The sequence below is a fragment of the Mesoplodon densirostris genome, chromosome 1 (assembly GCF_025265405.1).
Source record: "Mesoplodon densirostris isolate mMesDen1 chromosome 1, mMesDen1 primary haplotype, whole genome shotgun sequence".
Classification (NCBI taxonomy): domain Eukaryota; kingdom Metazoa; phylum Chordata; class Mammalia; order Artiodactyla; family Ziphiidae; genus Mesoplodon; species Mesoplodon densirostris.
Window position 1 is genome coordinate 168,829,637 of NC_082661.1, and position 19,448 is coordinate 168,849,084.

General features: G+C 40.7%; 1 protein-coding gene and 1 non-coding gene across 5 annotated transcripts in view; one reads left to right on the plus strand and one right to left on the minus strand.

The window, feature by feature from the left end:
• Window positions 1-19,448, minus strand: part of NRG3 (neuregulin 3) — a 1,101,798-nt gene that overhangs the window by 623,185 nt on the left and 459,165 nt on the right. The window lies entirely within an intron of this gene.
• On the plus strand, window positions 17,718-17,790 carry TRNAG-CCC (transfer RNA glycine (anticodon CCC)). Its single transcript has one exon. It is a non-coding gene; the product is annotated as a tRNA-Gly (tRNA).

The window sequence follows — 19,448 nt, forward strand, 5'->3', positions numbered from 1 at the left end:
CCTGGCCCACTCGGGCACAGGGAGCCTGCTGAGCTCCCAAGCTGGTATCCCCCACCTCCAAAGCCCCATCCAGGCCACGTGGGTCCTGGGGGCATAGGAGGGAGGCCAGGGAGATCAGGAGAGACAGGTGGGAGGAGCCCTCTGGGAGGAGTGGGAGAGGAGCAGAGGGCGACTGCCCAGCCCACTCGGGTCCGGGGAGCCTGCTAAGCTCCCAGGCCAATCCCCCACCCTCCAAGTCCCCTCCAGACTGCGTGGGTCCTTGGGGGCATAAGAAGGAGAATAGGAGAGGCAGGCGGGAGGGGCCCTCCCAGAACGGAGGATCAGGAGAGGAGAGGAGGGCATTTGCCCCACCCACTCGAGCCTAGGAAGGCTGCTGGGACCCCAGGTGAGGTCCCCTGCCCTCTGAGACGAGGAGTGAGGGGCACGCCTGGCTCCCTTCTGTCCTTTGAACCTAAGCCTCACCACCCCACAACCCCCAGGGCCTTTTACAGCCCAATGGGTCCTGAGCATTGGCCCTGCCCACAGCCCAAACCTCACTCTTACTTAGGCCCCACCCCCAAAGCAAAGGCCTTCCCCCCCCCCTTTTTTTTCTTTTCCCTCCTCCTCTTTTTTTTTTTTACTATTGTGGTACTGATGTACCTTCCGGATGTTGATTCATCTATATTTTTATTTTTATATTCTTTCTAACATATCTGTTAGTTTCCTAGTCTAATTTTATTTTTTTACCTTACTGTTTTTTTTTTTTTTTTTGCTGCCAGCTAAAGCTCCTGCGGTGGGAACTCTGAGTCCAAACCACTGGACTAACAGGAAACCTCAGACCCCAAGGAATATTCACTGGAGTGAGGTTTCACGGAGGTCCTCATCTCAGCACCAAGACCCAGCCCCACCCAATAGCTTACAAACTCCAGTGTTGGAAGCCTCAGGCCAAACAACCAGTAAGACAGGAACACAATCCCACTCATTAAAAATAAAAAATGAGACAACAAAAAGAATATGTCACAGAGGAAGGAGCAAGGTAAAAACCTACAAGACCAAATAAAGGAAGAGAAAATAGGCAATCTACCAGAAAAAGAATTCAGATTAATGATAGTAAAGATGATCCATAATTTCAAAAATACAATGGAAGCACGGATTCAGAAAATACAAGAAAGGTTTAACAAAGATCTAGAAGAACTAAAGAACAAACAAACAGAGATGAACAACACAATAACTGAAATGAAAGACACACTAGAAGGAATCAGTAACAGAATGAGGCAGAAGTATGAATAAGTGAGCTGGAAGACAAAATCGTAGAAATAACTGCTGAAGAGCAGAATAAAGAATGAAAAAAATTGAAGACAATCTCAGAGACTACTGGGACACAACACTAAATGCAGCAACATTCGAATTATAGGGGTCCCAGAAGAACAAGAGAAAAAGAAAGGGAATGAGAAAATATTTGAAGAGATTATAGTTGAAAACATCCCTAACATGAGAAAGGAAATAGTCACCCAAGTCCAGGAAGCAGAAAGAGTCTCATACAGGATAAACCCTAGGAAAAACCAAGACACATATTAATCAAACTAACAAAAATTAAATTCAAAGAAAAAATATTAAAAGCAGCAAGGGAAAAAAATATATAACATACAAAGGAATCCCCATAAGGTTATCAGTGGATTTTTCAATGGAAACTCTGTAGGCCAGAAGGGACTGGCAGGATATACTTAAAGTGATGAAAGAGAAAAACCTACAACCAAGATTACTCTACACAGCAAGGATCTCATTCAGATTCGATGGAGAAGTCAAAAGCTTTTCAGACAAGCAAAAGCAAAGAGAATTCAGCACCACCAAACCAGCTTTACAACAAATGCTAAAGAAACTTCTCTAAATGGGAAACACAAGAGAAGAAGACCCACAAAAACAAACCCAAAACAATTAAGAAAATGGGAATAGGAACATACATATCAACAATAATCTTCAATGAAAATGGATTAAATGCCCCAAACAAAAGACACAGACTGGCTGAATGGATACAAAAACAAGACCCATATGTATGCTGGCTACAAGAGACCCACTTCAGACCTAGGGACATGTACAGACTGAAAGTGAAGGGATGGAAAAAGATATTCCATGCAAATGGAAGTCAAAAGAAAGCTGGAGTAGCAATACTCGTATCAGATAAAAGGGACTTTAAAATAAAGACTGTTACAAGAAATGAGGGACACTACATAATGATCAAAGGATCAATCCAAGAAGAAGATATAACAGTTATAAATGTTTATGCATCCAACATAGGAGTACCTCAGTACATAAGGTAAATGCTAACAACAATGAAAGGTGAAATCAACAGTAACACAATAATAGTAGGGGACTTTAACACCCCACTCACACCAACGGACAGGTCATCCAAACAGAAAATATATAAGGAAACTCAAGCTTTAAATGACACAACAGACCAGATAGATCTAATTGACATTTATAGAACATTCCACCCAAAAGTGGCAGAATACACTTTCTTCTCAAGTGTACATGGAACATTCTCCAGGATAGATCACATCTTGGGTCACAAGTCAAGCCTCAGAAAATTTAAGAAAATTGAAATCATATCAAGCATCTTTTCTGACCACAATGCTATGAGATTGGAAATCAATTACAGGGAATAAATACTGTAAAAAAACACAAATACATGGAGGCTAAACAGTGTGCTACAAAACAACCAAGAGATCACTGAAGAAATCAAAGAGGAAATCAAAAAATACATAGAAACAAATCACAACGAAAATACGGCAACCCAAAACCCATGGGATGCAGCCAAAGCAGTTCTAAGAAGGAAGTTAACAGCAACTCAATCTCACCTCAAGAAACAAGAAAAATCTGAAATAAACAATCTAACCCTACACTTAAAACAACTAGGGAAAGAGGAAGAAAACCCAAAGTCAGTAGAAGGAAAGAAATCATAAAGGTCAGAGCAGAAATAAAAGAAATAGAAATGAAAACAATAGCAAAGATCAATAAAAGTAAAAGCTGGTTCTCTAAGATAAAAAAAATTGGTAATCCCTTAGCCAGACTCAACAAGAAAAAAGGGATAGGATGCAAATCAATAAAATTAGAAATGAAAAAGGAGAAATCACAAGTGACACTCCAGAAATACAAAGGATTATAAGAGACTACTACAAACAACTATATGACAATAAAATGGACAACCATGAAGATATGGACCAATTCTTGGAAAGGTATAATTTTCCAAGACCAAACCAGGAAGAATTAGAAAATATAAACAGACGTATCACAAATAATGAAATTGAAACCATAATTAAAAATCTTCCAACGAACAGAAGTCAAGGACCAGATGGCTTCACAGGTGAATTCTATCAAACATTTAGAGAAGAGCTAGCACAGATCCTTCTCAAACTCTTCCAAAATATTGCAGAGGGAGAAACACTCCCAAGTTCATTCTACAAAGCCACCATCACCCTGATACCAAAACCAGAAAAAGACATCATAAAAAAGAAAATTATAGACAGATATCACTGATGAACATAGATTCAAAAATCCTAAACAAAATACTAGCAAACAGAATCCAACAGCACATTAAAAGGATCAGATCCCATGATCAAGTGGGATTTATCCCAGTGATGCAAGGATACTTCAATATATGCAAATCAATCAATGTGATACACTACATTAACAAATGAAGGAATAAAAACCATATGATCATCTCAATAGATGCAGAAAAAGCTTCTGACAAAATTCAACCCCCATTTATGATAAAAACTCTCCAGAAAATGGGCATAGAGGGAACATACCTCAACATAATAAAGGCCATATGTGAAAAACAGTAAGTATCATATCAATGGTGAAAAACTGAAAGCATTTGCACTAAGATCAAAAACAAGACAAGGATGTCCAATTTCACCACTATTATTCAACATAGTTTTGGAAGTCCTAGCCACGGCAATCAGAGAAGAAAATAAATAACAGGGAATACAAATTGGAAAAGAAGAAGTAAAACTGTCACTGTTTGCCAATGACATGATACTAAGAAAATCCTAAAGATGCAACCAGAAAACTGCTAGAACTAATCAATGAATTTGATAAGGTTGCAGGATACAAAATTAATGCACAGAAATCTCTTGCATTCCTATACACCAACAACAAAAAATCAGAAAGAGAAATTAATGAAACACTCCCGTTTACCAAGGCAACAAAAAGAATAAAATATCTAGGAATAAACCTAAGGAGGTGAAAGACTTGTACTCAGAAAAACTATAAAACACTGTTGAAAAAATCAAAGATGACATAAACAGGTGGAGAAATATACCATGTTCTTGGATTGGAAGAATCAATATTGTGAAAATGACTATACTACCCAAAGCAATCTACAGATTCAATGAAATCCCTATCAAACTACCAATGGCATTCTTCACAGAATTAGAACAAAAAGTCTTACAATTTGTATGGAAACACAAAAAAACCCGAATAGCCAAAGCTATCTTGAGAAAGAAAAATGGAGTTGGAGAAATCAGGTTCCCCAACTTCAAACTATACCACAATGCTACAGTAATCAAGACAGTATGGTACTAGCACAAAAACAGAAATATAGGTCAATGGTACAGGATAGAATACCCAGAGATAAACCCACGCACATATGGGCACCTAATTTACAAAAAAGGAGGCAAGAACATACAGTGGAGAAAAGACAGCCTCTTCAATAAGTGGTGCTGGGAAAACTGGATAGCTACATGTAAAAGAATGAAATTAGAACACCACATAACATCATACACAAAAATAAACTCTAAATGGATTAAAGACTTAATTGTAAGACCAGACACTATAAAACTCTTAGAGGAAAATACAGGAAAAACACTCTTTGACATAACCACAGAACGATCTTTTTTGAACCACCTCCTTGAGTAACAAAAATATAAACAACAATAAACAAATGGGACTTAATTAAACTTCAAAGCTTTTGCACAGCAAAGGAAACCACAAACAAGATGGAAACACAACCCTCAGAATGGGAGAAAACATTTGCAAATGAAACAACAAAGGATTAATCTCCAAAATACACAAACAGCTCATGGAGCTCAATATCAAAAAAACAAATAATCCAGGTAAAAAAAATGGGTGGAAGACCTAAATAGACATTTCACCAAGGAAGACATACAGATGGCCAAGAGGCACATGAAAAGATGCTCAACATCACTTATTATTAGAGAAATGCCAATCAAAACTACAATGACGTATCACCTCACACACGTCAGAATAGCCATTATCAAAAAATCTAGAAACAATAAATGCTGGAAAGGGTGCAGTGAAAACGGAACCTTCCTGCACTGTTGGTGGGAATGTAAATTGATATAGCCACTATGGAAAACAGTACGGAGTTTCCTTAAAAAAACTAAAAATAGAACTACCATACGACCCAGCATTCCCACTACTGGGCATATACCCTGAGAAAACCATAATTCAAAAAGAGACATGCTCCACAATGTTCACTGCAGCACTATTTACAACAGCCAGGACATGGAAGCAACCTGAGTGTCCATCGACAGATGAATGGATAAAGAAGATGTGGCACATATATACAATGGAATATTACTCAGCCATAAAAAGAAATGAAATTGACTTATTTGTAGTGAGGTGGATGGACCTAGAGTCTGTCTTACAGCGTGAAGTACGTCAGAAAGAAAAAAACATATACTGTATGCTAACGCATATATATGGAATCTAAAAAAAAAAAAAGGTACTGATGAACCTAGTTGCAGGGCAGAAATAAAGAGGTAGACATAGAGAATGGACTTGAGGACATGGGGTGGGAGGGCGAAATGAGAGTAGCATCAACATATATACACTGCCGTATGTAAAATAGTTGGCTGGTGGGAAGCAGCAGCATAGCACAGGGAGATCAGCTCGGTGCTTTGCAGTGACCTAGGGAGGTGGGATAGGGAGGATGGGAGGGAGGCTCAAGAGGTAGGGGATATGGGGACATATGTATGCGTATGGCTGATTTGCTTTGCTGTGCAACAGAAACTAACAGAGTACTGTGAAGCAATTATACTCTAATTTAAAAAATTCTAAAAAAATAATAAATTTGTGTTAAGCTAATAAATTTGTGTTGTTTTAAGCAAACAAATAAATAAACAAGGTTGTCGACTCCAGCAGGGTCTTCCCTGGGTGGAGTGCTGTGTAAATGAAACCTGCTTCTATACCTTAAAATCCCCTGTAGAATATGCCATTTATCAGGCACCCAGGAAGGTGCACTGACATAATACTGAGTTATAAAATATTTAATGGTCAAGGAAAATTGCAAGAAGAATGCAGTGGTGTTTGAAAGGGAAAAAACATTTCTCAGCTGGCAAAAAGCAGAGATAGCTTTCTCCCCACTGCCAAAGATCAGACAATTGTTCACTTTGCTGGCGTGGGAGAAAGGGGGAGTGCTGGGCAAGGAATTTAAAAGTTCAATTTAGTCATGGGACTGCTGTGAGAACTGACAGTTCCTGAGGTATCCCAGAGCCATCAATTCTTGCAGCAAATGTAGAAAGGACCCTTATCAAGCTTGTGTGACATACCTGGGCCACCTTGCCTTTTGAAATTTTTTTTTTTTTTTTTTTTTTGGCTGCATTGGCTGCATGTGGGCTTTCTCTAGTTTTGGCGAGTGCGGGCTACTCTTTGTTGCGGTACACAGGCTTCTCATTGCGGTGGCTTCTCTTGTTGCAGAGCACAGGCTCTAGGAGCACGGGCTTCAGTAGCTGTGGCACACAGGCTCAGTAGTTGTGTCTCGCGGGCTCTAGAGCGCAGGCTCAATAGTTGTGGTGCACGGGCTTAGTTGCTCCACGTCATGTGGGATCTTCCCGGACCAGGGCTCGAACCCGTGTCCCCTGCATTGGCAGGCGGATTCTTAACCACTGCGCCACCAGGGAAGCCCCCGGTTTGAAATCATACTTTTAAAAACTGCACCAGCTTAAGTAAACCTGCATGGGACATAGCTTGTTCAATGGAAGTGCACTTATTGGGGAACTGCAGAGTTATCCTAAAGCTGAATATATTTCTTTCTGCCTGCGCACATACACATACCTATATAAACTGCTTTCAGTGACAACAGTTAAAATACCAGCTACTGTCACTGGAACATCAACTCTGCTCCCCACATCACTCTACTGAAATGGCCCAGTCTACATCACTAGCAATCTCTAAATTCAATGGATGTTGAAATGTTTCTTTTTTTTTTTTTTTTTTTTTTTTTTTTTTGCGATACACGGGCCTCTCACTGTTGTGGCCTCTCCCGTTGCGGAGCACAGGCTCCGGACACGCAGGCTCAGTGGCCATGGCTCACGGGCCCAGCCGCTCCGTGGCATGTGGGATCTTCCCGGGCCGGGGCACGAACCCGTGTCCCCTGCATCAGCAGGCGGACTCTCAACCACCGCGCCACCAGGGAAGCCCTGAAATGTTTCTTTTTTCTCATCTTGTTTGAACTCTCAGAAGCATCTAATACTCTTAGTCAAGCCCATCTTCATAAGAAGCCTTTCACTGGCTCCCACTGTCACATAACATTGATTTTCCCCTTTCTTTTTGGTTTTTGTCACCTGTCTCATCTAATTTCTATTTAAAAGCCAAATTACTTAAGGGCCAGTCTTTAAATAATTCCTAACATATACTCAGTGGGGCTGTAAGCATTTTCCTTTAGCTGTTTTTTGGTCTTAAAATAACACTATGAATTTATGCTACTATTTACTATCCTTACTTTACAAATAGAGACAATTTATTCTTAGAGATTTATGTCATTGGCCCTAGGTCACATGGCTCTGAATTGGCAGCTTCTGGACTCGAACCAATGCAAGTCTGACTTGTTCCACTAGACCGCTTCCCGTAGACCTTTTTTTTTTTTTCCACTTTTACTTATTCCCTAGGCTAGTGCTCCTATAGGTGTGGTCCTCAGACCAGCAGTATCAGTATTACCTGGGAGTACATGAGCAATGATAATTCATGAGCCCCTCCCCAGATCTGCTGCATCAGAAACTCTGGAGGCGAGGGGAGGGATGGTGCTTTAACAAGCTCTCCAGGTAATTCTCAGACACGCTGAACTCTGAGAACCAGCTGCCTTGGGTGAGCCTGATACCATCTCCATGCCAATAGCTCTCAAAGTTACACCTGAGCTCAATCTGCCTACCTGCAGGTTTTCCTGAGCTCAATCTGCCTACCTCTCTCTTCCTGATGGTTATCCCAAAGGCACCTAAAAATTAACCGGTAGAAAACTCTTACTCTTTCTCCACAAACCTATTCTTCCTTTAGGATTCTCAATTGCAGCAAATGTCACACTACTGATTCCCTTGTGCAGGCCAGAAGCCCAGAAGCCATCCTTCTTACCCTCCACATGAATCACGAGATATCAGTGGGTGACTCTACTTCCTACCTATCTCTGAAATCTACCACTTCTTTCCATCTTAACTCACCTGGAATACTCATCATAGGCCTGCCTACATGCGTGCTTGCCAGGCTAAAATGAATTATCCACATTAAAATCTGTTTGCACAGTGTGTACACTACACATAATGAGGGTTCATTTCCTTCTGGAAAACTGCTTAGTGGCTATATCCCTGCCTCTTATGAAGAGAATCAAAATCCTTCCAAGCCCCTGCCTCTGTCCTCATCTCATACATAATACCTGTCCCACCCCACCCCCCATTTTCAGTGCATTGGCTACAGCTGTTCAAATGGCCCATTCCACATCCCCTAAAGCCTTTGCACATGCTCCTCTCTGAAGAGGGGCACCCTGAACACCCCACACACTCTCACAGTAATCTACAGATTTCATCCAGAGCACATACTGTGAGATGGCGAAACATAAAGCAAAAAATAAACTCCCATTAGTTATTCTCTACAAAATCCCTTGGGTTGTACCACCAAGCACAGGGGCTCTTCTCATGGGCACTTCCCTCATTTAGGTCAAGGTACTACTCCCTTCGTTTTCCTTTCTTTGTCTTTCATTCTTTCAAGCAGAGAATATCTCCACACCAACCCTGAATTAAAAAATTTTCCTTAGAGATGAGATGTTCAAAAGCCCCATAGAGGGGTTTCCCTGGTGGCGCAGTGGTTGAGAGTCCGCCTGCCGATGCAGGGGACACGGGTTTGTGCCCCGGTCCGGGAAGATGCCACTATGCCGCGGAGCGGCTGGGCCCGTGAGCCATGGACGCTGGGCCTGCGCGTCTGGAGCCTGTGCTCCGCAACGGGAGAGGCCACGACAGTGAGAGGCCCGCGTACCGGGAAAAAAAAAAATCCCCATAGAGACTTAATTCCTTCTAATAAAACAGCCTGGCTAGGGAGTTTGAACTGTGAGGTGACTACCCCATAGGCTGAGTTAACCTTTAAGAAAAAGCAGGGGCACGTTACTGTGAATGCATAGCTTAAAAATCCAGGACATAAGAGGACTTTAAGAGGACAGAAACAGCAGTCACTTACTCACATTGGTCAGAAGACGGGGATTCTTAGACACTTTGCAGAGCGGCGTTTTGTCTGTCTGGTTCCAAACAGAGTCACAGAGTAGCTTGGTGGAATATCACGTTTGCTCACTTGGAAACATCTCAGTCTGGCTGCCAGCAGGACCATTTCCTGCTTTTTCAGATATTCCTTTACTTACATGGGTGCATCAGGATGTACAGAGAAATTCCAGTACCGTCAGCCCAAGAAAGAACATGACTCTGTAGGTGATTAGCCAGTCTTGGCCTCCAAAAAGGAGAACGTTGAGGTTAGAGCGGAGAGGCCTTTTGAGCTTCTCCAGCACAGAACCTCTGCTAACTGACTTCTGGTCTGAGCCTCTCTTCCAAGTCAGGTGCAGCAGGGAATTTAAATGAGACGCCAATTTAGACCTCAATTAGCCAGCTCTGTTTCCCACGCTTGCTCCCTAAACAACCCTCTGATTTTTGATTTTCCATGTACGAATGCTTTTCAGATTGGGATATATTCATTCTCTGTGATATATTTATTGCCCTGAAGCACCTTTATGTGACATACACTGGGTGAGACACCCTTGCATGTGTAGCAAGAGCCTCCCGTCCGCCCTCCCTGTGCTCCAGCGAGTTTTCTGCAGTCAACAGGTGACACGCCCACCTTGAGAGCACCCCCCAGCTGCCTAAAATTCCCTCGTGTCCTCCTACGAGATTAACAAACACTTCTCAATCCTGCAAATCACCACACAAGCCAAACTCAAAAGCCTTCCTGGGACTTCACTTTCCCGCGTTCTTCTCACGTTTCTTGGGCTCCAATAACACTGGAACAGATCAGGCCTTTTATGACTTTGTGACTTTATATATCCTATTCCTTTGACCTATACAGTCAATAGGTCTCTGCCTGGCAAAACGTTTCTCACTGTTTAAAACCTATGTGAAATGAGAGCTCCTACTGAAGCCTTCTCCAGATCCTCAGGATACAAGTATTTGAAATTCCAATAACACTTCATTCCTCCTTCTAATACAGGGATAATCATTCTGAATTGCAATTTAAATGTTTACATGTCTACTCTCCACCCTGTTCCCAAACCAGACTCTGAGTTCCTGTGGACCTGGCAAGCTCATCTCTAAATCCTTACCATTTATCCCAGGGCCTGACAGATAGTAGATGATTAATGCATGCTTTCAGAGTGAATAAGTATTATAATGGTTACATGAGTGATTATCACACCAACATCACAGGCACACACATACCTTAAGCATGATAAGGTAAACACCACCTTGTAACTCCATATCATAATAATATTTTTGGAGCTAAATGATGAAAAACATATCTCTGCCTATGTGAATGCACCTGAGGCTGATTGCTAATAATCAGGGTTTTTTAACGTTCATTGGTTTCAGGTGAAAAATAAGCAGTTTGTTCCTTGATAAACATGTTTGTTTACTTACGAACTTTCTCCTAGTTTCAAATTTCTTGCCTGTCAAGTATGCACAGAGGTGATATTTAAAATATTTAATAAGCAGTATGGAAATGACAAGTCTAATCAGAATAAATCAGTTCATAGCTAGAGCAGGGTCCTAGAGGTAACCTAGTGGAGCCAGATCTTAACTCTATGGTTTCTGGATTAATACTGAGGAAGTTTAGGAGTCCTGGTGCAGGACATCCTGGATGTCATGGAGAGAATTTATTCAGGGGGATGTGAGCAGCAGCTATTTACCAACTAGAATAAAATCACTGCAATACTTTAACAGCCAATACAACTACTGAAGTACCCTGCTATATATCATACCTTCTCGTAGTCTAAACTTGTCTTTAGCTCTTTTAGTTGTAACAGCTGAAACCAGACAATCTTAGGATAACACAGAACTTGGAGGTCAACATGTGATAATAATGCTTGGAATAAACCTATTAATCAGATATAAATATTTTTCAGAAGAGAAACTGAAGCACAGGGGATCATGCAATATGCTTAGGATTTCACAGCTAATAAATAGAAAGGCAGAAATAAAACCCAGAGAAGCCCAAGCTCCACAGTGAATGTCCTTCAGCCCTCTGTAGCTCCACCTGTTCTGAGTCCCGGACTCTTTCAAGGTATGTGTAGTCAAGTATCTCCTTGCCAAATGCTGTTAGTCACTTTATTATGAGTCAATGCAAGAACAATTAGGAAGCGATATTTTTCGGGAAACCATTCATCTTCTCACCCATCCACCCCACACCCATTGTTTGAACACATACTGAAACTGTCAGATAGGTACTGGGAGAAAATAGGTGGGTACAAAAACTAAAATAAAGACAGTGCTTGACACTGGGGGCTTCTTTTACTCTCACATTTTCTTTTCATGCTATTATGGCTTTGAAATCATGTCTAAACATTGACATGATTCTCCAAATTCCTTCATAGAAATGAACATCACTCACTTTACTTATTTAAAAGCTTCTTTTTCCCCCTAATAGCCCTAGATCTTATTTGGATCCTCTTTGTTAGTGTTCAGAAATCCAAGCACTTCCTCCTCTGTATGGGTCATGAAGAAGGCATGGGCACTGCAGCTACATGGGCACTGCAGGCCTAGGCTGAATCCCTGCTTATGCATTTGCTATGTCGTGTCACGGCAGAAGCAGAAAGAGAAAATGTAAGAGTTCAAAGAGAGGGCGGCAGTGGCTTGATGCTCCACATTCCCTTCCGTGTAAGAAGGGCTTGGAGAGTGGCTTCAGGTGGGAACTAGACTTACCTTAATGTTGCCTTTGCATAGAAAACATGTTGTTACTTCTGTGCGCTTAATTGGGATCCTTCCAGAGATGGAGATTACAACCACCATTCTACTCTGTGTTTCTTTAAGTTTGGCTTTTTTGGATTCCACATAAAAGTGATATCATACAGTATTTGTCTTTCTCAGTCTGACTTATTTCACTTAGCATAATGCCCTCAATCTTGGCCCCTACCCTGCCACCACCTCCATCTCTTGGGATCTTGCCTATAATTCTGGGTGTAGAGAAAAGTCAATCAAAGGAAGTTTCCCAAAGAAACTGTCAAAGAGACTTTAGGGAGTACTCACTCTGGCTGATAACAAAAATTATGAAAATGATATTAAAGGACTGTAAAAGACTAGTGTAGTGCCAATTGTTCAAGTACCAGGCCTATGGCTTCAAGCTGTCTTGCATCTCCAGACCCACCTTAGCTAGCATATTGCTAGACACACAAGAGATGATAAAGAAATGCTAAATCAGATGGAACAGCTACAATTTCCTAGGACACGCAGTAATGAGGAGAGGAAATGCAAATGTGCAACCAAAGTATTAGGACCAAGAAGACATGAAGGGTCAGCAGAAATGCACTAAAAGTTGAGTCCTTGGAAACTTAAGGCACTTGAATTTCAACATGTCCAAACTTAAAAAAAAAAAAAAGCTAAAGAAAAAAGACAGAATAATTGCTACCCCAAAACATAGGAACTCAATAATGCAGGGTTAACCCCTAAAATGCCACAGTTGTTCAAACCAGACAACCTAGAATTCATTCAGTCACTAAGTTATTTATCGTTTTGACAACCTCCAGGTCTCAGGGATATGCAATCAGGTTATATTTCACTCCCTTAAAAAGTCTCATCCTCTGCACCCCTGCTCATCTTCTTAGTAACAGTGTAGGGTTTGTCCCAAGCAAAAGGAGAAAAGGCTTGGTTCCTTCTGCAACGCTGGAACTCTGTGCTTTGGCCTCAGTATGTGGAATTAAGTGTGCCTAGCCTTAAATATCTCACGTTTGTAATGTACCTTTGGAAATCTGGGTTTGCATTCAAACTTTGCTGGTTATTGGCATTTTGAATAAATTGAATATATGAAAATGTATAATTCATGAGGTTCCATGAAACCTGAATGAGAAAAAGGAACAATGCATGGTAATGGGTCTTGCAGTGCGGGGCACCGAGCACTTCTTTCCCTTATTTACATTTTGCTAAGTAAGTCAACAGATAATTTATTAAGCGTCAACATATCTAATTCTACAATGTCTCTAATTCTACAGTGTCTCTACAATTAAAATCATTTATTTATTTAACAAGCTATCATTGGGCTCCTCCTATGAGACTCTCGAGTACCATACTGGTTCCTGGGGTGAAAGTGAGGAACTCAGTTCAGAGATCATAAGGCACGTAGCTGCCTCCCAGGAACTGCCAGGCATGTGTGACTGTCAGGTACCCAGTCCACGCTAAGTGCCAGGCAGGGGACAGGGGTGGCAAATGTACTCATAACACCCAGAGTTTGCTGACTTCTTAGCACTTGTTTGGAGACTGGATATGGCTACAGAATTTCAAATATTAAAATGTTCCTCATAGGGCAGTTTGTAGTTTTCCCATTTACTACTAAAAAGACTAGATAAATAAAGCGAAGGATGTCCCCAACAGTCACTAGACCCGATGATGTCACAAGTACACAGCCTGCAACTCTACTATCGCACGGCTCTCAAGAATTAAGACTTTTCTTAATTTTCTTAATTTCCTTAAGTTTTTATTTATGTTTTTCTCTTTTGCCAGAGAAGAGAGGGACTCATGTCTCATTCAGTCATGATTGTCTTACTAATCTGTGAAAATGTGGACGAGAGATAGATGGTTAGAATGCACATGGCACAAAGGAAAGGTCTATGGATCTTGTTTGACTCTTGGCTCAACCATGATCACCTGCTTTTCAGCCAGTTCTTAATTTTTCTAAATTTTATTTTTAAAATATGATTGTAATATTACTAATTATTCATTTTCATAACAGTTGAAAGGGCCTGATGCAGTGTTGACTTCTAGTAAATATTAATTTCATCTTATGAATTTTCTCCTTGACAACTTTACTTTCCATTTGATTAGAAATTTCTCCAAAGAATATACACATATATCCAATAAATATATGAGTTCAACATCATTAGTTATTATGGAAACAGACATCAAAACCACACTGAAGTACCACCTCACTCCCACTAGAATGAACAGTAACAAGTGCTGGCAGAGAGAATTTGGAAAAACTGGAGACATATCCTGCTGGTGGGAAAGAAAAATGGTGCAGCTGCTTTGAAAAATGGTTTGGTAATTCCTCAAAATGTTAAACAGAGTTATCATATGAAAGAGCAATTCCACTTCTAGGTGTATACCCAAGGCAACTGAAAAGAAATGTTCATGAAAAACAAATGTTCATGCTTGTACATGGATTTCATAGAAGCATTATTCATAGCTCCAAAATGGAAGCATCAAGTAATGAATGGATTAAAAAAATGTGGTATATCCAGACAATGGAATATTATTCACCAATAAAAGTAATAAAGTACTGATATATGCTACAGTATAGATGAACCTTAAAGAGTAATACTTAATGAAAGAAACTAGACATAAGGTTATACTGTATGATTTCATTTATATGAAATGTCTAGGATAATCAAATCCACAGAAACATAATGTAGATCAGTGGGTGCCAGAGGGCAGGAGGAAAACTTTCTCTTCCTGTCTTTCCACCTTGGTCTTCTATATACTCTTTTATATTTTCAGTGTATTAATAGGTAAAAGGAGACAAATATTGCTCAATATTTTAGATTCTGCAAAAAAATCACAGTCGATTTCATGCTATGATTTTGAAAGAAAAGGAACACACACTGCAAATGATTTGAGAAAGAAGGAAAACCCATCACGTATTTCCCCAAATCTCCTTGCATTATTGACAAAACTTTGCTCTCAGACATGTTTCAGAACAAATATTGTTTTGAGAAAATTGGTCCATTCTCTGTGCCTGCTGGAAAGCAATTAAAGCTGAAATCAAATAGCTATAATCATCTGTTCATTTCCGACCCTTATCTCTCCATTTGCAGAAAGAGCTGCTATGTATTAAAGTGTTTGTGGATCATTCAATAATTTAAGTATTAGCGAAAATGGTGGGTTTTGAAGGTAGTACTGAGACAATTTGGAATTTTTAGCAGAAATTCCAAATAAAGTACAGATAAAAGGCTAGCAACCCTCCAAATTTTGCTTCTCTAATAGTGGAAGTCATAAGATTCCCCTCCCTTTATCTTGGCTTAAGCTGTTTCCCAACCAGCACTACAAAGCAGAAACATAATTACCCTCTTTAACACCTTAAGTTTTGGCACGGGGGAGGGGGGGATTCTTTTTCCTTCCCACACTGGGACTCCCTGTCTCCTCTTCTTTCTGGTGTGACTTTCTTGCACACACCTAGTAACATCCCCTTTTATCCAACCTAGTTGGTGAGCCTTAACCAAAAATCAGATTTAGTTCATAAAGAACAGGGGTCAGGAAACTGTGGTTCATGGGCCAAATCTGGGCCATAACCTGTTTTTGTAAGTGAAATTGTATTGGAACACAGCTAAGTTCATTTGTTTATACATTGTCTATGGCTGATTTTGAGCTAAAATTAGTTAAGTAGAGACCACAAAGCCTAAAAAGCCTAAAATATTTACTTATCTGGCCCTTTACAGAGAAAGTTCCCCAACTCCTATATAAAAGATGGAAGATGGTAGCTTTCTTATAAATTATATATTTGATATATCTGAACTATTCAAAATATTTGACATTGATTTAAGTACTTTGGTGTTATATATTTCAAATAAATATATATATGCAGGAGAAGCATAGCCAAAAACTAAAGCAATCGGTTTTGGAAGAAGACAGGGTTGAATTTGATCCTGGTTCTGATATTTAACTAGTTGTATGATCTTGGATAGATTACTTAATTTCCTTAACCCTCAGTTCCTTTCACCTGTAATATGCGGATAATGAGAGTTCGCACCTATGTCAATTAGAGTGATCTTGGCTGAGAGTACCAAAAACTCAACGTAAAATAGCTTAAATCTGAAGGAAAATAACATTATCCCACTTAACAAGAGGTGGTTCCTGCATTGTCAAACAGTGTCTAAATGGGATCATTAAGGACCCAGGAATAACCCTGCTCAGCCATCACTGGCTTTCTCCTTAGGCTAGGCTCCCTCATCACAGGTAGCTGCCATGATTTTAGACATCAATTCTAGACAGAGTCTTGTATAGACCTGTACCACCTGCCCATCTCTTAGGCAGTCTCCAGCATGGGGACTGGCATTCCTCTAAGTGGCTTAGTAAAGCACACGGCCACGTGGAGAGTGGACTGATTGACAGAACAAACCTGGAATTCAGTGAGGAGGGGAGGCCATAGAGGAGAAAATGTGAGCAGGTAGCCAACAATATCAGATAAGTTTTTATGAGGTCTCAAAAAATTAATGCACACAGAACACAAGTATATGTTCAAGAAATGTTAGTTCTTCCTTTGGGCTGTGATATCTTTTTGTTAGATTTGCTGCTAGTGTCCTTCCAAAATGTATACCTTAATATAAAGTATGCTTAAATTAATTTGTATTGAGAGTTTTAGAAGAAGTGCATATCATTCCATTAGATGACTGAAAAATTTCCAGGCTCTAGTGAGATTGGTTGGACATCATTATTCAAACACAGAAATCTCTGCATCTTTGTTGCAGCGCACACTCATGTATCAGCATTATACGTGTCCATCTCATATTAAGTGTGTATCAAACACTTATATATCCCAAGGTCATTCGGTGTAATTAACTGCAAAGTAAACTTAATTAAGGTTAATGTGCCATCTTCTTCACAAAAATCACTCGCTGAATGCCCATAATTAAGAAAAAGAAGCCCCCCTCCTTAAGCCCCCTAATTCTTGCTTGGCTCAGGCATCCTCTTCTCAAGCTATCATTTGCAGCCTCTCTTATCTGCCCTCAAAGACACAGCATTCCACATTCCCTTTGTCACAGCCCTTACCACACTGCATTGTAAATGGTAGTTTACACGTTTCTCTCCTCTGCACCAGCCTGTGAACTTTGAAAGGGCAAGTCCTAATACACAGCATGCTTTGGGGGAAAAATAACAAATGAATATGAATGCCCACTGAGAATTTCCACATGGAGAGATTATTACTCTTATTTACACATTCTATTTGCCATGGAGGAACTGTTGTTTGCACTCACAGATCGATAGGCCCATCCTCCCTCTCCTGGTTCCTTCTCCTAGTGTTTTCAGCAAGGCAGGTTGATTGGAGCCATCCAAAGGTCTGTTGTTGTTTTTCTTTTCCCCCTCTTGTCTTGGTCAAGACACTATTCCACAAAGGGAAACAGACTGAGACTCTACCCCAAATTAAGAGTCAATGCAGGGGGTAGATATGAACCAGGAGGGCCTACCTGTGAATATTCTGAGCAGGTGAGAGAACAGCCCAGGAACTCAAATTGCAATGTTATGAGATATTTAAAACTATCCTACCAATCCAGGACTTCCCTGGTGGTCCAGTGGTTAAGACTCTGCACTCCCAATGCAGGGGGCCCGGGTTCAATCCCTGGTCAGGGAACTAGATCCCACATGCCGCAACTTAAAAAAAAAAAAAAGGGACTTCCCTGGCGGTCCAGTTGTTAAGACTTTGCCTTCCAGTGAGGGGGGTACCAGTTCGATCCCTGGTCGGGGAGCTAAGATCCCACATGCCTCACAGCCAAAAAACCAAAGCATAAAACAAGCAATACTGATATTGCAACAAATTCAATAAAGACTTTAAAAATGGCCCACATAAAAAAAATCTTTAACGAAGAAAACCTATCCTACCAATAACGTAAGCACACAAATCCCTCAAACCTTAGTTCTGGAGACAGTGATCAGGCACAATACAGTGGAAAATGTCCTTGGAGAATGTTGACTGCAGAGATTGGAAAGCTCCCATCTCCCAAACTGGGAGATGTTCTAGGAAGATGCCTCCATGTGGCAATGCTCTCCCATTAAGCTCTGCCTTTTGAAATCCCATCCATTTCCCCACACACAAGTCAGCGTCAGTTCAGTTGTACACTCTTCCCCAATCCTCCCACGTGGCTTTAACCTTGGCCTCCTCCCTGCTTCCTCATTTGGCTGATTTCTTTATTATAACATGCATCACTCTCTGTCTTGAGTGACAGCTATTTTGGTGGGTGTTTGTCATTCCTGCTCCCCACCAGGGAGATCGTGAGCTCCTTGAGGGCAGGGGCCGTGATTCACTCACCTTCTCTCCCTCATTGCCACAGACCATCTAACCTACTCTAGAAGCAAAGGCAGGAATATATCACATCAATAAACACATCTGAGAATGTTCTTCCCATTATATTTTACTACAAAACTGAAAGCTTCTTTGTAAACAGACTGTTTCCCTTATGCAAGTAGGATTTTGAAAAAAAAATTATGTTAAAGAACCTAATTGTTGATCCTTTCTGTATGATTGCCTATATAAGAAGAAAAACAGTCTTCTTTTTCTTCTTCTTTTTTTTTTGTTAGGGTGAGGATACTGCACCAAATATAAATGCCTATGTTTGCCTAATCCTGTTTTTTGTGAAGACATACATATCCTACTAATTTAAAATTGCCTAAAGAGACTGGGTTTTGGCAGATAGTGTCAGATCACAAAAGTCAGTTTTTCTCTATAAATGGCCTTCCCAAGCATCCAAGATCAAAATATCACAAATCAATCACATCAAAGATAAGAAAAGTAACTGTCTCTGTGGTATTGATCTCATGCCAGTACAGAGCTAAGGCAACATGGAATCTGCCTCTTTTTGGCTTATCCAGGAAAGAAAAAATTCGGCAAAGCCTAGATGTGATTCAAAATATACCACTGGTCTGCCTTGTAAGGTGGTGGATCCCCATCATTGCAGGTATATGCAAGCACAGGGGAGACTGGCCTCTAATCATGGGTGTTTAAAGGGATTTCTTCTACTGGGCAGAGGGTTGGAGTAGGCAGCCACTACTGTCCCTTCCAGAGCATCCCTGGATCTAAGCTGCGAGGAAGAGCCAGAGTGGCAGAAGAGAAACTGTTGGCTCCCCAGTCCTCTGTTCCCTGTGGCATCTGATAGGCAGGTGGTAGTGTCATGATGTTACACAAATGCAAGGCGTAGGTTTCTAGGCTCAAACTCAGCATGTACCAAACACACTGACACAGTATCCTAGTCAAAAATTAGAGCTGTGAAAGCTGATTAATTTTGCATCCAACTA